Below are 16241 nucleotides of genomic sequence, written 5' to 3'. Positions count from 1 at the left end.
TATACTTACTTGGTAGAAATCACAAGGAGGTAGGCTGCGTGTTCGCTGGAAACGGGGGCCTTATGGCACAAGCCTTGCTTTCCCATTTTGAGTGCTCCATTCATGCTGCCTTGAAGCTCCCTAAATCACAGTTTAGGACGGGTCTCTAGTCACTGCAGGCAGGGCTCTGGGAAAGGAACGAGTGTTCTCTACATCAACAGGGTGCTTTCATAGCCTGGGTGGGAGCTCCTCCTGATACACTCTAGAGCTAAAAGGAAACTTGACGTGAGTCCTTTCCTCAAGGTAAAGCCTTGAATAGCCCTGCCGAAGTGGAAGCTTGGAGCAGAGTCCTTGAGGCATTAGCTTTAGGTCTGCTTTCTTTAAAGTTAGTAAGCATTTCAGGAAACGGAGGATCTCGCCTGGGCACCCTATTCCCGGCACGAAAACCGAGCTCCGGCAGGCTCCACTAGGCTGCTAAGAAACTTCCAGGCCCGGAATCCTTTCCCAGTCACTCTGTGTATGCTGAGTGTAGGGCAACACACTGCACTCTTCCCTGGGAGAGCTAGATTTCCTCAGCACTCCAACAGCTCCAGGAAATGTGTTCTCTCACGTCCTACATGTCATGCAAATCTGCCTCATTGCCCTAGGCTGAGCGGCACTGAGAAACCAAAACTGCTTCGCTTTCCTTCCACAAAGTCATACATTAAGACCCCATCCTTACAGGAGAAAGTCGGCTTGCGTTCCTGCTGTAACCAAAGCACAGTTCTTCCTCTTACACTGCAGGGTTTTAAAAGAAGCTAAGCCCGATAGCCTAGCTAGAGCGCTCCTTGGGGGAGTCGGTTGGCTACACGCAGAACTCCGTGCCAAATAAACTGTATTCAAGGAAGGGGCCAGTGTGTAGCAAGAGTGTATACTTGGTAGAAATCACAAGGAGGTAGGCTGCGTTTTCGCTGGAAACGGGGGCCTAATGGCACAAGCCTTGCTTTCCCATTTTGAGTGCTCCATTCATGCTGCCTTGAAGCTACCTAAATAACAGTTTTAGGACGGCTCTCTAGTCACTGCAGGCAGAGCTCTGGGAAAGGAACGAGTCTTCTCTACATCAACAGGATGATTTCAAAACCTGGGTGGGAGCTCCTCCTGATACGCTCTAGAGCTAAAAGGAAACTTGACGTGAGTCCTTTCCTCAAGGTAAAGACTTGAATAGCCCTGCCGAAGTGGAAGCTTGGAGCAGAGTCCTTGAGGCATTAGCTTTAGGTCTGCTTTCTTTAAAGTTAGTAAGCATTTCAGGAAATGGAGGATCTCGCCTGGGCACCCTATTCCCGGCACGAAAACCGAGCTCCGGCAGGCTCCACTAGGCTGCTAAGAAACTTCCAGGCCCGGAATCCTTTCCCAGTCACTCTGTGTATGCTGAGTGTAGGGCAACACACTGCACTCTTCCCTGGGAGAGCTAGATTTCCTCAGCACTCCAACAGCTCCAGGAAATGTGTTCTCTCACGTCCTGCATGTCATGCAAATCTGCCTCATTGCCCTAGGCTGAGCGGCACTGAGAAACCAAAACTGCTTCGCATTCCTTCTACAAAGTCATACCTTAAGACCCCATCCTTACAGGAGAGTGTCGGCTTGCCTTCCTGCTGTTACCAAAGCACAGTTCTTCCTCTTACACTGCAGGGTTTTAGAAGAAACTAAGCTCGAGAGCCTAGCAAGAGCGCTCCTTGGGGGAGGCGGTTGGCTACACGCAGAACTCAGTGCCAAATAAACTTTATTCAAGGAAGGGACCAGTGTGTAGCAAGAGTGTATACTTGGTAGAAATCACAAGGAGGTAGGCTGCGTGTTCGCTGGAAACGGGGGCCTAATGGCACAAGCCTTGCTTTCTCATTTTGAGTGCTCCATTCATGCTGCCTTGAAGCTACCTAAATAACAGTTTTAGGACGGCTCACTAGTCACTGCAGGCAGGGCTCTGGGAAAGGAACGAGTCTTCTCTACATCAACAGGATGATTTCAAAACCTGGGTGGGAGCTCCTCCTGATATGCTCTAGAGCTAAAAGGAAACTTGACGTGAGTCCTTTCCTCAAGGTAAAGCCTTGAATAGCCCTGCCGAAGTGGAAGCTTGGAGCAGAGTCCTTGAGGCATTAGCTTTAGGTCTGCTTTCTTTAAAGTTAGTAAGCATTTCAGGAAACGGAGGATCTCGCCTGGGCACCCTATTCCCGGCACGAAAACCGAGCTCCGGCAGGCTCCACTAGGCTGCTAAGAAACTTCCAGGCCCGGAATCCTTTCCCAGTCACTCAGTGTATGCTGAGTGTAGGGCAACACACTGCACTCTTCCCTGTGAGAGCTAGATTTCCTCAGCACTCCAACAGCTCCAGGAAATGTGTTCTCTCACGTCCTACATGTCATGCAAATCTGCCTCATTGCCCTAGGCTGAGCGGCACTGAGAAACCAAAACTGCTTCGCTTTCCTTCCACAAAGTCATACATTAAGACCCCATCCTTACAGGAGAAAGTTGGCTTGCGTTCCTGCTGTAACCAAAGCACAGTTCTTCCTCTTACACTGCAGAGTTTTAAAAGAAGCTAAGCCCGATAGCCTAGCTAGAGCGCTCCTTGGGGGAGGCGGTTGGCTACACGCAGAACTCCGTGCCAAATAAACTTTATTCAAGGAAGGGACCAGTGTGTAGCAAGAGTGTATACTTGGTAGAAATCACAAGGAGGTAGGCTGCGTTTTCGCTGGAAACGGGGGCCTAATGGCACAAGCCTTGCTTTCTCATTTTGAGTGCTCCATTCATGCTGCCTTGAAGCTACCTAAATAACAGTTTTAGGACGGCTCTCTAGTCACTGCAGGCAGAGCTCTGGGAAAGGAACGAGTCTTCTCTACATCAACAGGATGATTTCAAAACCTGGGTGGGAGCTCCTCCTGATACGCTCTAGAGCTAAAAGGAAACTTGACGTGAGTCCTTTCCTCAAGGTAAAGCCTTGAATAGCCCTGCCGAAGTGGAAGCTTGGAGCAGAGTCCTTGAGGCATTAGCTTTAGGTCTGCTTTCTTTAACGTTAGTAAGCATTTCAGGAAACGGAGGATCTCGCCTGGGCACCCTATTCCCGGCACGAAAACCGAACCCGGCAGGCTCCACTAGGCTGCTAAGAAACTTCCAGGCCCGGAATCCTTTCCCAGTCACTCTGTGTATGCTGAGTGTAGGGCAACACACTGCACTCTTCCCTGGGAGAGCTAGATTTCCTCAGCACTCCAACAGCTCCAGGAAATGTGTTCTCTCACGTCCTACATGTCATGCAAATCTGCCTCATTGCCCTAGGCTGAGCGGCACTGAGAAACCAAAACTGCTTCGCATTCCTTCCACAAAGTCATACATTAAGACCCCATCCTTACAGGAGAAAGTCGGCTTTCGTTCCTGCTGTAACCAAAGCACAGTTCTTCCTCTTACACATCAGGGTTTTAGAAGAAGCTAAGCCCGATAGCCTAGCTAGAGCGCTCCTTGGGGGAGGCGGTTGGCTACACGCAGAACTCCGTGCCAAATAAACTTTATTCAAGGAAGGGACCAGTGTGTAGCACGAGTGTATACTTACTTGGTAGAAATCACAAGGAGGTAGGCTGCGTGTTCGCTGGAAACGGGGGCCTTATGGCACAAGCCTTGCTTTCCCATTTTGAGTGCTCCATTCATGCTGCCTTGAAGCTCCCTAAATCACAGTTTAGGACGGGTCTCTAGTCACTGCAGACAGGGCTCTGGGAAAGGAACGAGTGTTCTCTACATCAACAGGGTGCTTTCATAGCCTGGGTGGGAGCTCCTCCTGATACACTCTAGAGCTAAAAGGAAACTTGACGTGAGTCCTTTCCTCAAGGTAAAGCCTTGAATAGCCCTGCCGAAGTGGAAGCTTGGAGCAGAGTCCTTGAGGCATTAGCTTTAGGTCTGCTTTCTTTAACGTTAGTAAGCTTTTCAGGAAACCGAGGACCTCGCCTGGGCACCCTATTCCCTGCACGAATACCGAGCACCGGCAGGCTCCACTAGGCTGCTAAGAAACTTCCAGGCCCGGAAAACTTTCCCAGTCACTCTCTGTATGCTGAGTGTAGGGCAACACACTGCACTCTTCCCTGGGAGAGCTAGATTTCCTCAGCACTCCAACAGCTCCAGGAACTGTGTTCTCTCACGTCCTACATGTCATGCAAATCTGCCTCATTGCCCTAGGCTGAGCGGCACTGAGAAACCAAAACTGCTTCGCATTCCTTCTACAAAGTCATACCTTAAGACCCCATCCTTACAGGAGAAAGTCGGCTTTCGTTCCTGCTGTAACCAAAGCACAGTTCTTCCTCTTACACTGCAGGGTGTTAGAAGAAGCTAAGCCCGAGAGCCTAGCAAGAGCGCTCCTTGGGGGAGGCGGTTGGCTACACGCAGAACTCCGTGCCAAATAAACTTTATCCAAGGAAGGGACCAGTGTGTAGCTAGAGCGTATACTTACTTGGTAGAAATCACAAGGAGGTAGGCTGCGTGTTCGCTGGAAACGGGGGCCTTATGGCACAAGCCTTACTTTCCCATTTTGAGTGCTCCATTCATGCTGCCTTGAAGCTCCCTAAATCACAGTTTAGGACGGGTCTCTAGTCACTGCAGACAGGGCTCTGGGAAAGGAACGAGTGTTCTCTACATCAACAGGGTGCTTTCATAGCCTGGGTGGGAGCTCCTCCTGATACACTCTAGAGCTAAAAGGAAACTTGACGTGAGTCCTTTCCTCAAGGTAAAGCCTTGAATAGCCCTGCCGAAGTGGAAGCTTGGAGCAGAGTCCTTGAGGCATTAGCTTTAGGTCTGCTTTCTTTAAAGTTAGTAAGCATTTCAGGAAACGGAGGATCTCGCCTGGGCACCCTATTCCCGGCACGAAAACCGAGCTCCGGCAGGCTCCACTAGGCTGCTAAGAAACTTCCAGGCCCGGAATCCTTTCCCAGTCACTCTGTGTATGCTGAGTGTAGGGCAACACACTGCACTCTTCCCTGGGAGAGCTAGATTTCCTCAGCACTCCAACAGCTCCAGGAAATGTGTTCTCTCACGTCCTACATGTCATGCAAATCTGCCTTATTGCCCTAGGCTGAGCGGCACTGAGAAACCAAAACTGCTTCGCTTTCCTTCCACAAAGTCATACATTAAGACCCCATCCTTACAGGAGAAAGTCGGCTTGCGTTCCTGCTGTAACCAAAGCACAGTTCTTCCTCTTACACTGCAGGGTTTTAAAAGAAGCTAAGCCCGATAGCCTAGCTAGAGCGCTCCTTGGGGGAGGCGGTTGGCTACACGCAGAACTCCGTGCCAAATAAACTTTATTCAAGGAAGGGGCCAGTGTGTAGCAAGAGTGTATACTTGGTAGAAATCACAAGGAGGTAGGCTGCGTTTTCGCTGGAAACGGGGGCCTAATGGCACAAGCCTTGCTTTCCCATTTTGAGTGCTCCATTCATGCTGCCTTGAAGCTACCTAAATAACAGTTTTAGGACGGCTCTCTAGTCACTGCAGGCAGAGCTCTGGGAAAGGAACGAGTCTTCTCTACATCAACAGGATGATTTCAAAACCTGGGTGGGAGCTCCTCCTGATACGCTCTAGAGCTAAAAGGAAACTTGACGTGAGTCCTTTCCTCAAGGTAAAGCCTTGAATAGCCCTGCCGAAGTGGAAGCTTGGAGCAGAGTCCTTGAGGCATTAGCTTTAGGTCTGCTTTCTTTAACGTTAGTAAGCATTTCAGGAAACGGAGGACCTCACCTGGGCACCCTATACCCTGCACGAACACCGAGCACCGGCAGGCTCCACTAGGCTGCTAAGAAACTTCCAGGCCCGGAAACCTTTCCCAGTCACTCAGTGTATGCTGAGTGTAGGGCAACACACTGCACTCTTCCCTGGGAGAGCTAGATTTCCTCAGCACTCCAACAGCTCCAGGAAATGTGTTCTCTCACGTCCTACATGTCATGCAAATCTGCCTCATTGCCCTAGGCTGAGCGGCACTGAGAAACCAAAACTGCTTCGCATTCCTTCCACAAAGTCATACATTAAGACCCCATCCTTACAGGAGAAAGTCGGCTTGCGTTCCTGCTGTAACCAAAGCACAGTTCTTCCTCTTACACTGCAGGGTTTTAGAAGAAGCTAAGCCGGATAGCCTAGCTAGAGCGCTCCTTGGGAGAGGCGGTTGGCTACACGCAGAACTCCGTGCCAAATAAACTTTATTCAAGGAAGGGACCAGTGTGTAGCAAGAGTGTATACTTGGTAGAAATCACAAGGAGGTAGGCTGCGTGTTCGCTGGAAACGGGGGCCTAATGGCACAAGCCTTGCTTTCTCATTTTGAGTGCTCCATTCATGCTGCCTTGAAGCTACCTAAATAACAGTTTTAGGACGGGTCTCTAGTCACTGCAGGCAGAGCTCTGGGAAAGGAACGAGTCTTCTCTACATCAACAGGATGATTTCAAAACCTGGGTGGGAGCTCCTCCTGATACGCTCTAGAGCTAAAAGGAAACTTGACGTGAGTCCTTTCCTCAAGGTAAAGCCTTGAATAGCCCTGCCGAAGTGGAAGCTTGGAGCAGAGTCCTTGAGGCCTTAGCTTTAGGTCTGCTTTCTTTAACGTTAGTAAGCTTTTCAGGAAACGGAGGACCTCGGCTGGGCACCCTATTCCCTGCACGAACACCGAGCACCGGCAGGCTCCACTAGGCTGCTAAGAAACTTCCAGGCCCGGAAACCTTTCCCAGTCACTCAGTGTATGCTGAGTGTAGGGCAACACACTGCACTCTTCCCTGGGAGAATTAGATTTCCTCAGCATTCCAAGAGCTCCAGGAACTGTGTTCTCTCACGTCCTACATGTCATGCAAATCTGCCTCATTGCCCTAGGCTGAGCGGCACTGAGAAACCAAAACTGCTTCGCATTCCTTCTACAAAGTCATACCTTAAGAACCCATCCTTACAGGAGAGTGTCGGCTTGCCTTCCTGCTGTTACCAAAGCACAGTTCTTCCTCTTACACTGCAGGGTTTTAGAAGAAACTAAGCTCGAGAGCCTAGCAAGAGCGCTCCTTGGGGGAGGCGGTTGGCTACACGCAGAACTCAGTGCCAAATAAACTTTATTCAAGGAAGGGACCAGTGTGTAGCAAGAGTGTATACTTGGTAGAAATCACAAGGAGGTAGGCTGCGTGTTCGCTGGAAACGGGGGCCTAATGGCACAAGCCTTGCTTTCTCATTTTGAGTGCTCCATTCATGCTGCCTTGAAGCTACCTAAATAACAGTTTTAGGACGGCTCACTAGTCACTGCAGGCAGGGCTCTGGGAAAGGAACGAGTCTTCTCTACATCAACAGGATGATTTCAAAACCTGGGTGGGAGCTCCTCCTGATATGCTCTAGAGCTAAAAGGAAACTTGACGTGAGTCCTTTCCTCAAGGTAAAGCCTTGAATAGCCCTGCCGAAGTGGAAGCTTGGAGCAGAGTCCTTGAGGCCTTAGCTTTAGGTCTGCTTTCTTTAACGTTAGTAAGCTTTTCAGGATACGGAGGACCTCGGCTGGGCACCCTATTCCCTGCACGAACACCGAGCACCGGCAGGCTCCACTAGGCTGCTAAGAAACTTCCAGGCCCGGAAACCTTTCCCAGTCACTCAGTGTATGCTGAGTGTAGGGCAACACACTGCACTCTTCCCTGGGAGAATTAGATTTCCTCAGCACTCCAACAGCTCCAGGAACTGTGTTCTCTCACGTCCTACATGTCATGCAAATCTTCCTCATTGCCCTAGGCTGAGCGGCACTGAGAAACCAAAACTGCTTCGCATTCCTTCTACAAAGTCATACCTTAAGACCCCATCCTTACAGGAGAAAGTCGGCTTGCGTTCCTGCTGTAACCAAAGCTCAGTCCTTCCTCTTACACTGCAGGGTTTTAGAAGAAGCTAAGCCCGATAGCCTAGCAAGAGCGCTCCTTGGGGGAGGCGGTTGGCTACACGCAGAACTCCGTGCCAAATAAACTCTATTCAAGGAAGGGACCATTGTTTAGCAAGAGTGTATACTTACTTGGTAGAAATCACAAGGAGGTAGGCTGCGTGTTCGCTGGAAACGGGGGCCTAATGGCACAAGCCTTGCTTTCGCATTTTGAGTGCTCCATTCATGCTGCCTTGAAGCTACCTAAATAACAGTTTTAGGACGGGTCTCTAGTCACTGCAGGCAGAGCTCTGGGAAAGGAACGAGTCTTCTCTACATCAACAGGATGATTTCAAAACCTGGGTGGGAGCTCCTCCTGATACGCTCTAGAGCTAAAAGGAAACTTGACGTGAGTCCTTTCCTCAAGGTAAAGCCTTGAATAGCCCTGCCGAAGTGGAAGCTTGGAGCAGAGTCCTTGAGGCATTAGCTTTAGGTCTGCTTTCTTTAACGTTAGTAAGCTTTTCAGGAAACGGAGGACCTCGGCTGGGCACCCTATTCCCTGCACGAACACCGAGCACCGGCAGGCTCCACTAGGCTGCTAAGAAACTTTCAGGCCCGGAAACCTTTCCCAGTCACTCAGTGTATGCTGAGTGTAGGGCAACACACTGCACTCTTCCCTGGGAGAATTAGATTTCCTCAGCATTCCAAGAGCTCCAGGAACTGTGTTCTCTCACGTCCTACATGTCATGCAAATCTGCCTCATTGCCCTAGGCTGAGCGGCACTGAGAAACCAAAACTGCTTCGCATTCCTTCCACAAAGTCATACATTAAGACCCCATCCTTACAGGAGAAAGTCGGCTTTCGTTCCTGCTGTAACCAAAGCACAGTTCTTCCTCTTACACATCAGGGTTTTAGAAGAAGCTAAGCCCGATAGCCTAGCTAGAGCGCTCCTTGGGGGAGGCGGTTGGCTACACGCAGAACTCCGTGCCAAATAAACTTTATTCAAGGAAGGGACCAGTGTGTAGCACGAGTGTATACTTACTTGGTAGAAATCACAAGGAGGTAGGCTGCGTGTTCGCTGGAAACGGGGGCCTTATGGCACAAGCCTTGCTTTCCCATTTTGAGTGCTCCATTCATGCTGCCTTGAAGCTCCCTAAATCACAGTTTAGGACGGGTCTCTAGTCACTGCAGACAGGGCTCTGGGAAAGGAACGAGTGTTCTCTACATCAACAGGGTGCTTTCATAGCCTGGGTGGGAGCTCCTCCTGATACACTCTAGAGCTAAAAGGAAACTTGACGTGAGTCCTTTCCTCAAGGTAAAGCCTTGAATAGCCCTGCCGAAGTGGAAGCTTGGAGCAGAGTCCTTGAGGCATTAGCTTTAGGTCTGCTTTCTTTAACGTTAGTAAGCTTTTCAGGAAACCGAGGACCTCGCCTGGGCACCCTATTCCCTGCACGAATACCGAGCACCGGCAGGCTCCACTAGGCTGCTAAGAAACTTCCAGGCCCGGAAAACTTTCCCAGTCACTCTCTGTATGCTGAGTGTAGGGCAACACACTGCACTCTTCCCTGGGAGAGCTAGATTTCCTCAGCACTCCAACAGCTCCAGGAACTGTGTTCTCTCACGTCCTACATGTCATGCAAATCTGCCTCATTGCCCTAGGCTGAGCGGCACTGAGAAACCAAAACTGCTTCGCATTCCTTCTACAAAGTCATACCTTAAGACCCCATCCTTACAGGAGAAAGTCGGCTTTCGTTCCTGCTGTAACCAAAGCACAGTTCTTCCTCTTACACTGCAGGGTGTTAGAAGAAGCTAAGCCCGAGAGCCTAGCAAGAGCGCTCCTTGGGGGAGGCGGTTGGCTACACGCAGAACTCCGTGCCAAATAAACTTTATCCAAGGAAGGGACCAGTGTGTAGCTAGAGCGTATACTTACTTGGTAGAAATCACAAGGAGGTAGGCTGCGTGTTCGCTGGAAACGGGGGCCTTATGGCACAAGCCTTGCTTTCCCATTTTGAGTGCTCCATTCATGCTGCCTTGAAGCTCCCTAAATCACAGTTTAGGACGGGTCTCTAGTCACTGCAGACAGGGCTCTGGGAAAGGAACGAGTGTTCTCTACATCAACAGGGTGCTTTCATAGCCTGGGTGGGAGCTCCTCCTGATACACTCTAGAGCTAAAAGGAAACTTGACGTGAGTCCTTTCCTCAAGGTAAAGCCTTGAATAGCCCTGCCGAAGTGGAAGCTTGGAGCAGAGTCCTTGAGGCATTAGCTTTAGGTCTGCTTTCTTTAAAGTTAGTAAGCATTTCAGGAAATGGAGGATCTCGCCTGGGCACCCTATTCCCGGCACGAAAACCGAGCTCCGGCAGGCTCCACTAGGCTGCTAAGAAACTTCCAGGCCCGGAATCCTTTCCCAGTCACTCTGTGTATGCTGAGTGTAGGGCAACACACTGCACTCTTCCCTGGGAGAGCTAGATTTCCTCAGCACTCCAACAGCTCCAGGAAATGTGTTCTCTCACGTCCTGCATGTCATGCAAATCTGCCTCATTGCCCTAGGCTGAGCGGCACTGAGAAACCAAAACTGCTTCGCATTCCTTCTACAAAGTCATACCTTAAGACCCCATCCTTACAGGAGAGTGTCGGCTTGCCTTCCTGCTGTTACCAAAGCACAGTTCTTCCTCTTACACTGCAGGGTTTTAGAAGAAACTAAGCTCGAGAGCCTAGCAAGAGCGCTCCTTGGGGGAGGCGGTTGGCTACACGCAGAACTCAGTGCCAAATAAACTTTATTCAAGGAAGGGACCAGTGTGTAGCAAGAGTGTATACTTGGTAGAAATCACAAGGAGGTAGGCTGCGTGTTCGCTGGAAACGGGGGCCTAATGGCACAAGCCTTGCTTTCTCATTTTGAGTGCTCCATTCATGCTGCCTTGAAGCTACCTAAATAACAGTTTTAGGACGGCTCACTAGTCACTGCAGGCAGGGCTCTGGGAAAGGAACGAGTCTTCTCTACATCAACAGGATGATTTCAAAACCTGGGTGGGAGCTCCTCCTGATATGCTCTAGAGCTAAAAGGAAACTTGACGTGAGTCCTTTCCTCAAGGTAAAGCCTTGAATAGCCCTGCCGAAGTGGAAGCTTGGAGCAGAGTCCTTGAGGCATTAGCTTTAGGTCTGCTTTCTTTAAAGTTAGTAAGCATTTCAGGAAACGGAGGATCTCGCCTGGGCACCCTATTCCCGGCACGAAAACCGAGCTCCGGCAGGCTCCACTAGGCTGCTAAGAAACTTCCAGGCCCGGAATCCTTTCCCAGTCACTCAGTGTATGCTGAGTGTAGGGCAACACACTGCACTCTTCCCTGTGAGAGCTAGATTTCCTCAGCACTCCAACAGCTCCAGGAAATGTGTTCTCTCACGTCCTACATGTCATGCAAATCTGCCTCATTGCCCTAGGCTGAGCGGCACTGAGAAACCAAAACTGCTTCGCTTTCCTTCCACAAAGTCATACATTAAGACCCCATCCTTACAGGAGAAAGTTGGCTTGCGTTCCTGCTGTAACCAAAGCACAGTTCTTCCTCTTACACTGCAGAGTTTTAAAAGAAGCTAAGCCCGATAGCCTAGCTAGAGCGCTCCTTGGGGGAGGCGGTTGGCTACACGCAGAACTCCGTGCCAAATAAACTTTATTCAAGGAAGGGACCAGTGTGTAGCAAGAGTGTATACTTGGTAGAAATCACAAGGAGGTACGCTGCGTTTTCGCTGGAAACGGGGGCCTAATGGCACAAGCCTTGCTTTCTCATTTTGAGTGCTCCATTCATGCTGCCTTGAAGCTACCTAAATAACAGTTTTAGGACGGCTCTCTAGTCACTGCAGGCAGAGCTCTGGGAAAGGAACGAGTCTTCTCTACATCAACAGGATGATTTCAAAACCTGGGTGGGAGCTCCTCCTGATACGCTCTAGAGCTAAAAGGAAACTTGACGTGAGTCCTTTCCTCAAGGTAAAGCCTTGAATAGCCCTGCCGAAGTGGAAGCTTGGAGCAGAGTCCTTGAGGCATTAGCTTTAGGTCTGCTTTCTTTAACGTTAGTAAGCATTTCAGGAAACGGAGGATCTCGCCTGGGCACCCTATTCCCGGCACGAAAACCGAACCCGGCAGGCTCCACTAGGCTGCTAAGAAACTTCCAGGCCCGGAATCCTTTCCCAGTCACTCTGTGTATGCTGAGTGTAGGGCAACACACTGCACTCTTCCCTGGGAGAGCTAGATTTCCTCAGCACTCCAACAGCTCCAGGAAATGTGTTCTCTCACGTCCTACATGTCATGCAAATCTGCCTCATTGCCCTAGGCTGAGCGGCACTGAGAAACCAAAACTGCTTCGCATTCCTTCCACAAAGTCATACATTAAGACCCCATCCTTACAGGAGAAAGTCGGCTTGCGTTCCTGCTGTAACCAAAGCACAGTTCTTCCTCTTACACTGCAGGGTTTTAGAAGAAGCTAAGCCGGATAGCCTAGCTAGAGCGCTCCTTGGGAGAGGCGGTTGGCTACACGCAGAACTCCGTGCCAAATAAACTTTATTCAAGGAAGGGACCAGTGTGTAGCAAGAGTGTATACTTGGTAGAAATCACAAGGAGGTAGGCTGCGTGTTCGCTGGAAACGGGGGCCTAATGGCACAAGCCTTGCTTTCTCATTTTGAGTGCTCCATTCATGCTGCCTTGAAGCTACCTAAATAACAGTTTTAGGACGGGTCTCTAGTCACTGCAGGCAGAGCTCTGGGAAAGGAACGAGTCTTCTCTACATCAACAGGATGATTTCAAAACCTGGGTGGGAGCTCCTCCTGATACGCTCTAGAGCTAAAAGGAAACTTGACGTGAGTCCTTTCCTCAAGGTAAAGCCTTGAATAGCCCTGCCGAAGTGGAAGCTTGGAGCAGAGTCCTTGAGGCCTTAGCTTTAGGTCTGCTTTCTTTAACGTTAGTAAGCTTTTCAGGAAACGGAGGACCTCGGCTGGGCACCCTATTCCCTGCACGAACACCGAGCACCGGCAGGCTCCACTAGGCTGCTAAGAAACTTCCAGGCCCGGAAACCTTTCCCAGTCACTCAGTGTATGCTGAGTGTAGGGCAACACACTGCACTCTTCCCTGGGAGAATTAGATTTCCTCAGCATTCCAAGAGCTCCAGGAACTGTGTTCTCTCACGTCCTACATGTCATGCAAATCTGCCTCATTGCCCTAGGCTGAGCGGCACTGAGAAACCAAAACTGCTTCGCATTCCTTCTACAAAGTCATACCTTAAGAACCCATCCTTACAGGAGAGTGTCGGCTTGCCTTCCTGCTGTTACCAAAGCACAGTTCTTCCTCTTACACTGCAGGGTTTTAGAAGAAACTAAGCTCGAGAGCCTAGCAAGAGCGCTCCTTGGGGGAGGCGGTTGGCTACACGCAGAACTCAGTGCCAAATAAACTTTATTCAAGGAAGGGACCAGTGTGTAGCAAGAGTGTATACTTGGTAGAAATCACAAGGAGGTAGGCTGCGTGTTCGCTGGAAACGGGGGCCTAATGGCACAAGCCTTGCTTTCTCATTTTGAGTGCTCCATTCATGCTGCCTTGAAGCTACCTAAATAACAGTTTTAGGACGGCTCACTAGTCACTGCAGGCAGGGCTCTGGGAAAGGAACGAGTCTTCTCTACATCAACAGGATGATTTCAAAACCTGGGTGGGAGCTCCTCCTGATATGCTCTAGAGCTAAAAGGAAACTTGACGTGAGTCCTTTCCTCAAGGTAAAGCCTTGAATAGCCCTGCCGAAGTGGAAGCTTGGAGCAGAGTCCTTGAGGCCTTAGCTTTAGGTCTGCTTTCTTTAACGTTAGTAAGCTTTTCAGGATACGGAGGACCTCGGCTGGGCACCCTATTCCCTGCACGAACACCGAGCACCGGCAGGCTCCACTAGGCTGCTAAGAAACTTCCAGGCCCGGAAACCTTTCCCAGTCACTCAGTGTATGCTGAGTGTAGGGCAACACACTGCACTCTTCCCTGGGAGAATTAGATTTCCTCAGCACTCCAACAGCTCCAGGAACTGTGTTCTCTCACGTCCTACATGTCATGCAAATCTTCCTCATTGCCCTAGGCTGAGCGGCACTGAGAAACCAAAACTGCTTCGCATTCCTTCTACAAAGTCATACCTTAAGACCCCATCCTTACAGGAGAAAGTCGGCTTGCGTTCCTGCTGTAACCAAAGCTCAGTCCTTCCTCTTACACTGCAGGGTTTTAGAAGAAGCTAAGCCCGATAGCCTAGCAAGAGCGCTCCTTGGGGGAGGCGGTTGGCTACACGCAGAACTCCGTGCCAAATAAACTCTATTCAAGGAAGGGACCATTGTTTAGCAAGAGTGTATACTTACTTGGTAGAAATCACAAGGAGGTAGGCTGCGTGTTCGCTGGAAACGGGGGCCTAATGGCACAAGCCTTGCTTTCGCATTTTGAGTGCTCCATTCATGCTGCCTTGAAGCTACCTAAATAACAGTTTTAGGACGGGTCTCTAGTCACTGCAGGCAGAGCTCTGGGAAAGGAACGAGTCTTCTCTACATCAACAGGATGATTTCAAAACCTGGGTGGGAGCTCCTCCTGATACGCTCTAGAGCTAAAAGGAAACTTGACGTGAGTCCTTTCCTCAAGGTAAAGCCTTGAATAGCCCTGCCGAAGTGGAAGCTTGGAGCAGAGTCCTTGAGGCATTAGCTTTAGGTCTGCTTTCTTTAACGTTAGTAAGCTTTTCAGGAAACGGAGGACCTCGGCTGGGCACCCTATTCCCTGCACGAACACCGAGCACCGGCAGGCTCCACTAGGCTGCTAAGAAACTTTCAGGCCCGGAAACCTTTCCCAGTCACTCAGTGTATGCTGAGTGTAGGGCAACACACTGCACTCTTCCCTGGGAGAATTAGATTTCCTCAGCATTCCAAGAGCTCCAGGAACTGTGTTCTCTCACGTCCTACATGTCATGCAAATCTGCCTCATTGCCCTAGGCTGAGCGGCACTGAGAAACCAAAACTGCTTCGCATTCCTTCCACAAAGTCATACATTAAGACCCCATCCTTACAGGAGAAAGTCGGCTTTCGTTCCTGCTGTAACCAAAGCACAGTTCTTCCTCTTACACATCAGGGTTTTAGAAGAAGCTAAGCCCGATAGCCTAGCTAGAGCGCTCCTTGGGGGAGGCGGTTGGCTACACGCAGAACTCCGTGCCAAATAAACTTTATTCAAGGAAGGGACCAGTGTGTAGCACGAGTGTATACTTACTTGGTAGAAATCACAAGGAGGTAGGCTGCGTGTTCGCTGGAAACGGGGGCCTTATGGCACAAGCCTTGCTTTCCCATTTTGAGTGCTCCATTCATGCTGCCTTGAAGCTCCCTAAATCACAGTTTAGGACGGGTCTCTAGTCACTGCAGACAGGGCTCTGGGAAAGGAACGAGTGTTCTCTACATCAACAGGGTGCTTTCATAGCCTGGGTGGGAGCTCCTCCTGATACACTCTAGAGCTAAAAGGAAACTTGACGTGAGTCCTTTCCTCAAGGTAAAGCCTTGAATAGCCCTGCCGAAGTGGAAGCTTGGAGCAGAGTCCTTGAGGCATTAGCTTTAGGTCTGCTTTCTTTAACGTTAGTAAGCTTTTCAGGAAACCGAGGACCTCGCCTGGGCACCCTATTCCCTGCACGAATACCGAGCACCGGCAGGCTCCACTAGGCTGCTAAGAAACTTCCAGGCCCGGAAAACTTTCCCAGTCACTCTCTGTATGCTGAGTGTAGGGCAACACACTGCACTCTTCCCTGGGAGAGCTAGATTTCCTCAGCACTCCAACAGCTCCAGGAACTGTGTTCTCTCACGTCCTACATGTCATGCAAATCTGCCTCATTGCCCTAGGCTGAGCGGCACTGAGAAACCAAAACTGCTTCGCATTCCTTCTACAAAGTCATACCTTAAGACCCCATCCTTACAGGAGAAAGTCGGCTTTCGTTCCTGCTGTAACCAAAGCACAGTTCTTCCTCTTACACTGCAGGGTGTTAGAAGAAGCTAAGCCCGAGAGCCTAGCAAGAGCGCTCCTTGGGGGAGGCGGTTGGCTACACGCAGAACTCCGTGCCAAATAAACTTTATCCAAGGAAGGGACCAGTGTGTAGCTAGAGCGTATACTTACTTGGTAGAAATCACAAGGAGGTAGGCTGCGTGTTCGCTGGAAACGGGGGCCTTATGGCACAAGCCTTGCTTTCCCATTTTGAGTGCTCCATTCATGCTGCCTTGAAGCTCCCTAAATCACAGTTTAGGACGGGTCTCTAGTCACTGCAGACAGGGCTCTGGGAAAGGAACGAGTGTTCTCTACATCAACAGGGTGCTTTCATAGCCTGGGTGGGAGCTCCTCCTGATACACTCTAGAGCTAAAAGGAAACTTGACGTGAGTCCTTTCCTCAAGGTAAA

This window comes from Balaenoptera ricei, chromosome 17 (assembly GCF_028023285.1).
Source record: "Balaenoptera ricei isolate mBalRic1 chromosome 17, mBalRic1.hap2, whole genome shotgun sequence".
NCBI classification, from domain to species: domain Eukaryota; kingdom Metazoa; phylum Chordata; class Mammalia; order Artiodactyla; family Balaenopteridae; genus Balaenoptera; species Balaenoptera ricei.
The sequence above is the reverse complement of the archived record's forward strand: the minus strand, read 5'-3'. Positions refer to the sequence as shown.